Here is a 5,483-nt window from a genome sequence, read left to right as displayed (position 1 = left end):
ACCAAGAGAGAGCTCCATGCTTCCTGGCTGGGCTGGCTGCTAGTCACCACTTCCTAGGGGTCACCCTCACCCCCTGAACTCAGGATGGGGGTGGGAGAGGTGTCAAGGTGGAGGGCTTGGACTAGTGCCCGGACACACATTACTCTGTGGGCCCCCAGGGCCAGTCCCGGGTGCACTCCCTGGCTGTGCCTTGCTGGGGTACACCGTGGTCCCCAGTGGCTCTGCTGGATGCTCCGCTGGCCCTTGGAGCTGGTTGGCCGGGGTCCCAGTGGCAGTTCCTCCCTTCACGCCACCCGCACACTTCCGTCTGCGATGGGGAGAGGCTAAGCCGGAGGATGGCGGCTCCTCCAGGGCCCCCTTTCCAGCCTCCTGCCACAGACGACGAACGCGTATATTTTGAAACACAATTTAAAAATTTTAAAACAGGCTGAAAAAAAAGAGGTCATAGTCTTACAAGTGAGGCTTCCCCCCCCCCCCCCCCCCACGCCCGGCACCCCGCGGACTCCCCAGGGGCTGCGTCGGGCGGGACAGCACAGGGAGCAAGGCCCCGCAGCCGCAGCCTGGCGCCCCAGGCTGGCGCTCGCTCGGTGCAGGGACAGGACGAAAGAGGGAGGAGGGAGGCGTTGGTTCCGAGCGGGCTCTCCCGGCGCTGGCCCGATATTTTTGGAGCATTAATCCGTCTCCTCGGGAGACAGCGCAGGGCACGCCCCTCCTCCCTCGCTCCCGAGGTTAACCGGAGCGGAGTGCGCCGGCGACGTGCACCCGCACAGCGAATGAGGAGGAGGAGGGCGGGGCGGGCTACGCTTGAAATTACACTTATTAGGCAAACGCACTAAACGCAGGTGCTGCTAATGCCGCGGGCCATGCGTCTCTCCTCCCTCGGTTCCGTCTTGAGCGCGATGTGGGAAGAGGCGGTACCCGGAGCGCCCGAGCAGCGAGTGCTCGGCGCGGAGTCTCCCCCAGGATGGATGACGGGCCCATCAGGATGTAATGATGCTCACACCCCGGTGAATTGTGGCTTAATATTCATGCATCTCAGTGTGACCGCCTTTGTGTTTACTTGTTTCATGACACCCGCGGCTCTGGTGAGGCCCAGCCCGCACGCGCCTCCTCCTAATGAGACTATTTATTTATGTTTTCAATTTCGTTTTATTGTTACTATTATTATTTGTTTTTCAGAATCAGAAGTGCATCAAACATTCCCTCGCCCCCAGAACCGGGTCACATGTCCCCACAGTGCAGGCAGAGAGCTTTCCTCGGAAGTGAGCCGAAGAAAAATGTCTAATAATTTCACTGAGTGTCAATAATTGAAGTTAATAGAGCTCCGTGGACGGAGTCTATATTTTGTCGAATTTGCCTCTTTTGTCAGTAGGTAGCCTGGACATGGGTTCGTCATACGTGAATAGCTGGTAGGTTTGGTAGACTTGCGTTTTTACAATGTTAGTTTCCCATGAAATTCGTGTTTAATGAGGGATTTTTTTCCTTGTTTTTTCAGGACCCCTTCGACACCATGACGGGTCACTTGGACTGGACCTGGCCCATTTCCTGAGTCACGTGTGAGGGTGCGAGGCCGTCTGCGGTTGGTGTCTTGGTTATCTGATGCGTGTTGTGTGGCTCCACTCCTGGCACAGGCTCGCGGGAAAACTTTAGTCCTGGCCACCGTCCCTGAGAGCCACAGTCCTTGGGTCCCCAGCCTCTTCTGTGAATGAACCACACAGCCTTGTCCTCCTGCCCTTGTCCCTAAGCCCCAGCATGGGGACGTGGGGCTCTGAGCTACAGCTGGAGGCAACTCACCACAGTAAGAGCCCCCTGGGGATCTTGAACCCTGGGTTAGGGTTTGGGATTCTCTCTGGTCACCCGAAGGTAAAGCCTTTACGGTCAGGTGCAGCTGATGGAGACTCGTGGAAAGTCCCCAAGACACTTCTTGGGTACGTGCCTCTTTGCCATGGCCGGGCCTCAGGAGTGCAGTGCCCAGAGAGCTGGTCAAGGCTGTGTGGGCTGCCAGCAGGCTGATCCCGGGAGGGGCCGCTTCCCAAAGGGGAGGGAGGGAGGGAGGGACCAGCTCAGTGGCTGCAGGCACTCTGGTGCAGGAAGATGCCCTCGCTGGGCCCAGCTGGCGCTCAGGGGATGGAGGCAGCCACCCTTCCCCATGTCCACCCCTCCCTGCATGTCTGCTGCTCCTCAGCTGTGGTCTGCACGGGTCAGGTGTGGGGCCACGGAGGGCGGGTGAGTATCCCTGACCCCCTGGAGCTTTCAGCCCCTCCAGCCTGACCTCGAGGTCAGCAGCCTTCTCCCATCCCCTGCACCTGCTGCACCTCAGGGCAGCCTTGACCCCACTCAACGCTCTCTGTGTGGAGCTCCCTGTTCCCGTGACCCTGTGGCCCCTGTGGCTGCCCTGTGCATATGGGTGTTGTGGGGTCTCTGGTCCCCAGGCTCCTGGCCTCTCCTGTACTAGGTCCCTGGTCGACAGCACCTGCTTAGTGGAGACTCCAGCCTGTCCCGGTTCCGGGGTTCCCCTGATGGGCCCCTCAGCCCTGCTCCATTGACCTGTCTCCTCCTCCTGTCACCTCCAACCCTGGCGGCAGCACTGACCTTTATCTCTACCTGCTCGGGGCTCCCTGTGAAGGAACAAATAGTCCGTTCAAGGGAATGGGAGGGGAAATACTCTCGATCCGGGTGAGAGCGTGGTCTCAGGGCTGGCCTGGGCTGCAAGGGTGGGGCGTTCTGCTAAAGGAGGGTGAGGCCGGGGGCCCCCGGGATAGGGCTGCGGCTCTGCCAAGGCACCTGGCTTCAAGGCTGCTGCTCAGCATGGCTCCCTCTGTCTGGGCATGCCCAGGTCACGAGATGATCTCACAGAGGGGGCAGAAGGGGCCCGGCTGTGTCACTGATTGCCTGCCTCCTGCAGCCTGGAGTGTGCCCCCAAATTCATACATTGAAGCCACACCCCAGCACCTCAGAATGGACTGTATTTGGAGACCGAGCCTTTAAAGTGGTGATTAAGGTGAAATGAGGTCACTAGGGTGGGCCCTAATGCAGCATGACTGGGGTCCTTATAAGAGGAGATCAGGACACGGACACCCACAGAGGGATGGCCACGTGAGGACACAGGGAGGAGACGGCGTCTACACACCAGGGAGAGAGGCCTCCGGGGGAACCAGCCCTGTGACACCTGGATCCCGGACGTCCAGCCTCCAGGACGGGGAGACAGTCAACGTCTCCGAAGACTCTCGCTTACTCCCCATTGCCCTTCCTCACACAGCTCCCTGACCTCCATGTGCTGATGAGGTCAGAGTTCGATGAGTTCAGAGAGCACCCAGCCTCCCTGATGCAAGGCAGGGCCAGGGCCCAGGGGGTAGGGGACAGATTCCTGACCCCAGGCCTTCCCTCCCGCCCTGGCATAGAATGGACACCCTGTCCCTTGGACGTGTGCCTCCCCATGGAGCAGGCAGGTGTGGCCATGTGGACTGGGTGCCTCCCTTTGGGGCTGGTGCCAATGTCGGACGTGGCCATGTGGCTTGCTCTGGCCAGTGGGACGTGGGCACAAGTGGCAGTGTGCTGGTTCTGAGCCAGGCCCTGTGAGGCCTTCATGCTCCTGCCGTCACTGTGAGGACAGGTCTCAGGTGGCTGCACGAGATGGGACACATGGAAACACTGATCCCCAGCTGCAGCCCGGAGCCTGGGCCACCGAGCCCAGCTGAACCCAACGCAGCTTATTTTGCAAACCACCGAGTTTTGGGGTTGCTGTCATGCAGCACTTTGCAGCGGTGACTGACTGATACAAGGAGCCTGGGCTCTGCTCCTCCATAGCACCCCGTGAGCACACGGGAACCGAGCCCCCCGCCACGGGCATCTAACCCTGAACCCGCCAGTCCTCATGCTCCGGGGCGGCTGGCCTTCTTGCCGCTGTCTGGCAAACCCCTGGATGCTCGTCAACAACCTCCGGTCCACAGGTCTGCTTCTGAGTGCCCGTCTCTCCCTGCAACATCTCTCCAGCCCACATTTACAAGCAGCAAGGAGCATCTGCCCACCACACGACAGCAGAAAGGAAATTGAGAGCTTTCATTTTAGTTAAAATGCCTCCAATACAATGTAAATAACTGTTTTCCTCGTCGTCGGCATTCATGCTTAAAGCCAAGGCTTTTTTACACAGCATCGAGCTGCTGGTGTGGAGGGAGGGAGGGAGGGAGGCACCCTCTGATTTTACGGATGTTAACAGAGGGCCCTGGAGGAACCTGGGGCGGCCACGTGCTCCGAGGCTGCTCACTTCCTGTGTGAGGTCAGAACTGCGATGGCTGCAGGTGGACCAGGCGTGGTCCCGCCTCCATCACTCGTTCTGGATGGCGAGTCTGTGCAGTGAGTCCCCCTGCTTCTGCAGAGGGTCACACGTGACCCCTGACGTAGATCTAAGAGTCTGCTCTGCCAGCCCCACCACTGCCCACCACCAAGGTCAGCCAACGGCTCCGGTGGGCAGACGTCCCCCGCTGCAGTGCTGTGCGCAGCTCTGGGAACTGAGATGCGGTGTCTGCGGCCCCCAGGGAACATCCTGGGGACATCCCACATGTCAGAGGAACGCCCAGACCTCCCACGTGTGCAGCCTGAGTGGTGCCACAGGAGTGGGCAGCCATGGCCACTCTTCTCTGGGAGCTGGTGGAACTGGGCGGGGAGGAGCTGCCTGTGCACCACGTCTGCAGGAGGCTGGACAGAGAGGCCCCGAGGAAGCACAGCGATTAACGAGGTGCAGAAGGAGAGGAACCAGACGACCCCAGACGAGAGCCACAGTACTTCTGAGCTCACCAGCAGAATTCCAGAAGACAAACATGGCAGCACCCCATCTCCTCACCCCGGGCAGACAGTGGCCCCAACTTGAAGCACACAAGCCGCCACATGGCAGAGTGACCAGGCCAGAGCTCTTGGGACCTGTTTCACTTCCACACTCCCCTGTCACCTGAGGGTTATATGACTTGGTCCCTTAACGCCTCCCTGGGCCTCTTTCTCCATGAAATGGGTGAGTTCTCAGCGCGTGACATAAGGAGCTGCAGGATGTGACGTGCGTGGCCGTTGGCCCCGCCCACAGCTGGAACTGTCATCGGGAGTCTGAGAATTAGTCTGTGGATTAACGGCCGTTCTTGTTAACAGAAGGCCGCCCAGAAAAATTTTAAAAAACTGTTTTCAAACTGTTTCAACTGTTGGGATCTGATTTCCTGCCTTAGCGAGAAGGCTCTAGTGACCAGGATGAAATGTTTTTAATTCAGGGTCTGTGTCCTTCAGAACTTCTCAACAAGCCTCAGCTCTAACCCACTGGGCTGTGCAGGGGTAGCGGGTGAATGGGCTCAAGGGCCCAGTGGGGGCACAGGGAGGGCGGGCTGAGCGGGGAGGTCAGCTGCATGAGCTGGGGCAGGTGGGGCAGGGGCTGGAGAGACCTGTGCCCCCCTGAGCCAGTGTGTGGTGCTAACTCCCCAGCCATGCTGCGAGGGTGTCCAGGC

The 5,483-nt window shown here is 59.5% G+C and overlaps 1 long non-coding RNA gene across 1 annotated transcript; it reads left to right on the top strand.

Annotated features, from left to right (window-relative positions):
- The first annotated feature begins 770 nt into the window (after window positions 1-770).
- On the top strand, window positions 771-5,177 carry LOC138916461 (uncharacterized). Its single transcript, XR_011423773.1, has 3 exons — window positions 771-1,085; window positions 1,180-1,409; window positions 1,496-5,177. It is a non-coding gene; the product is annotated as an uncharacterized lncRNA (long non-coding RNA).
- Window positions 5,178-5,483: the final 306 nt, after the last annotated feature.

This window comes from Equus caballus, chromosome 12, assembly GCF_041296265.1.
Source record: "Equus caballus isolate H_3958 breed thoroughbred chromosome 12, TB-T2T, whole genome shotgun sequence".
NCBI classification, from domain to species: Eukaryota; Metazoa; Chordata; class Mammalia; order Perissodactyla; family Equidae; genus Equus; species Equus caballus.
Note: the sequence above shows the minus strand (reverse complement) of the source record. Positions and strands in the feature narration are given on the sequence as shown.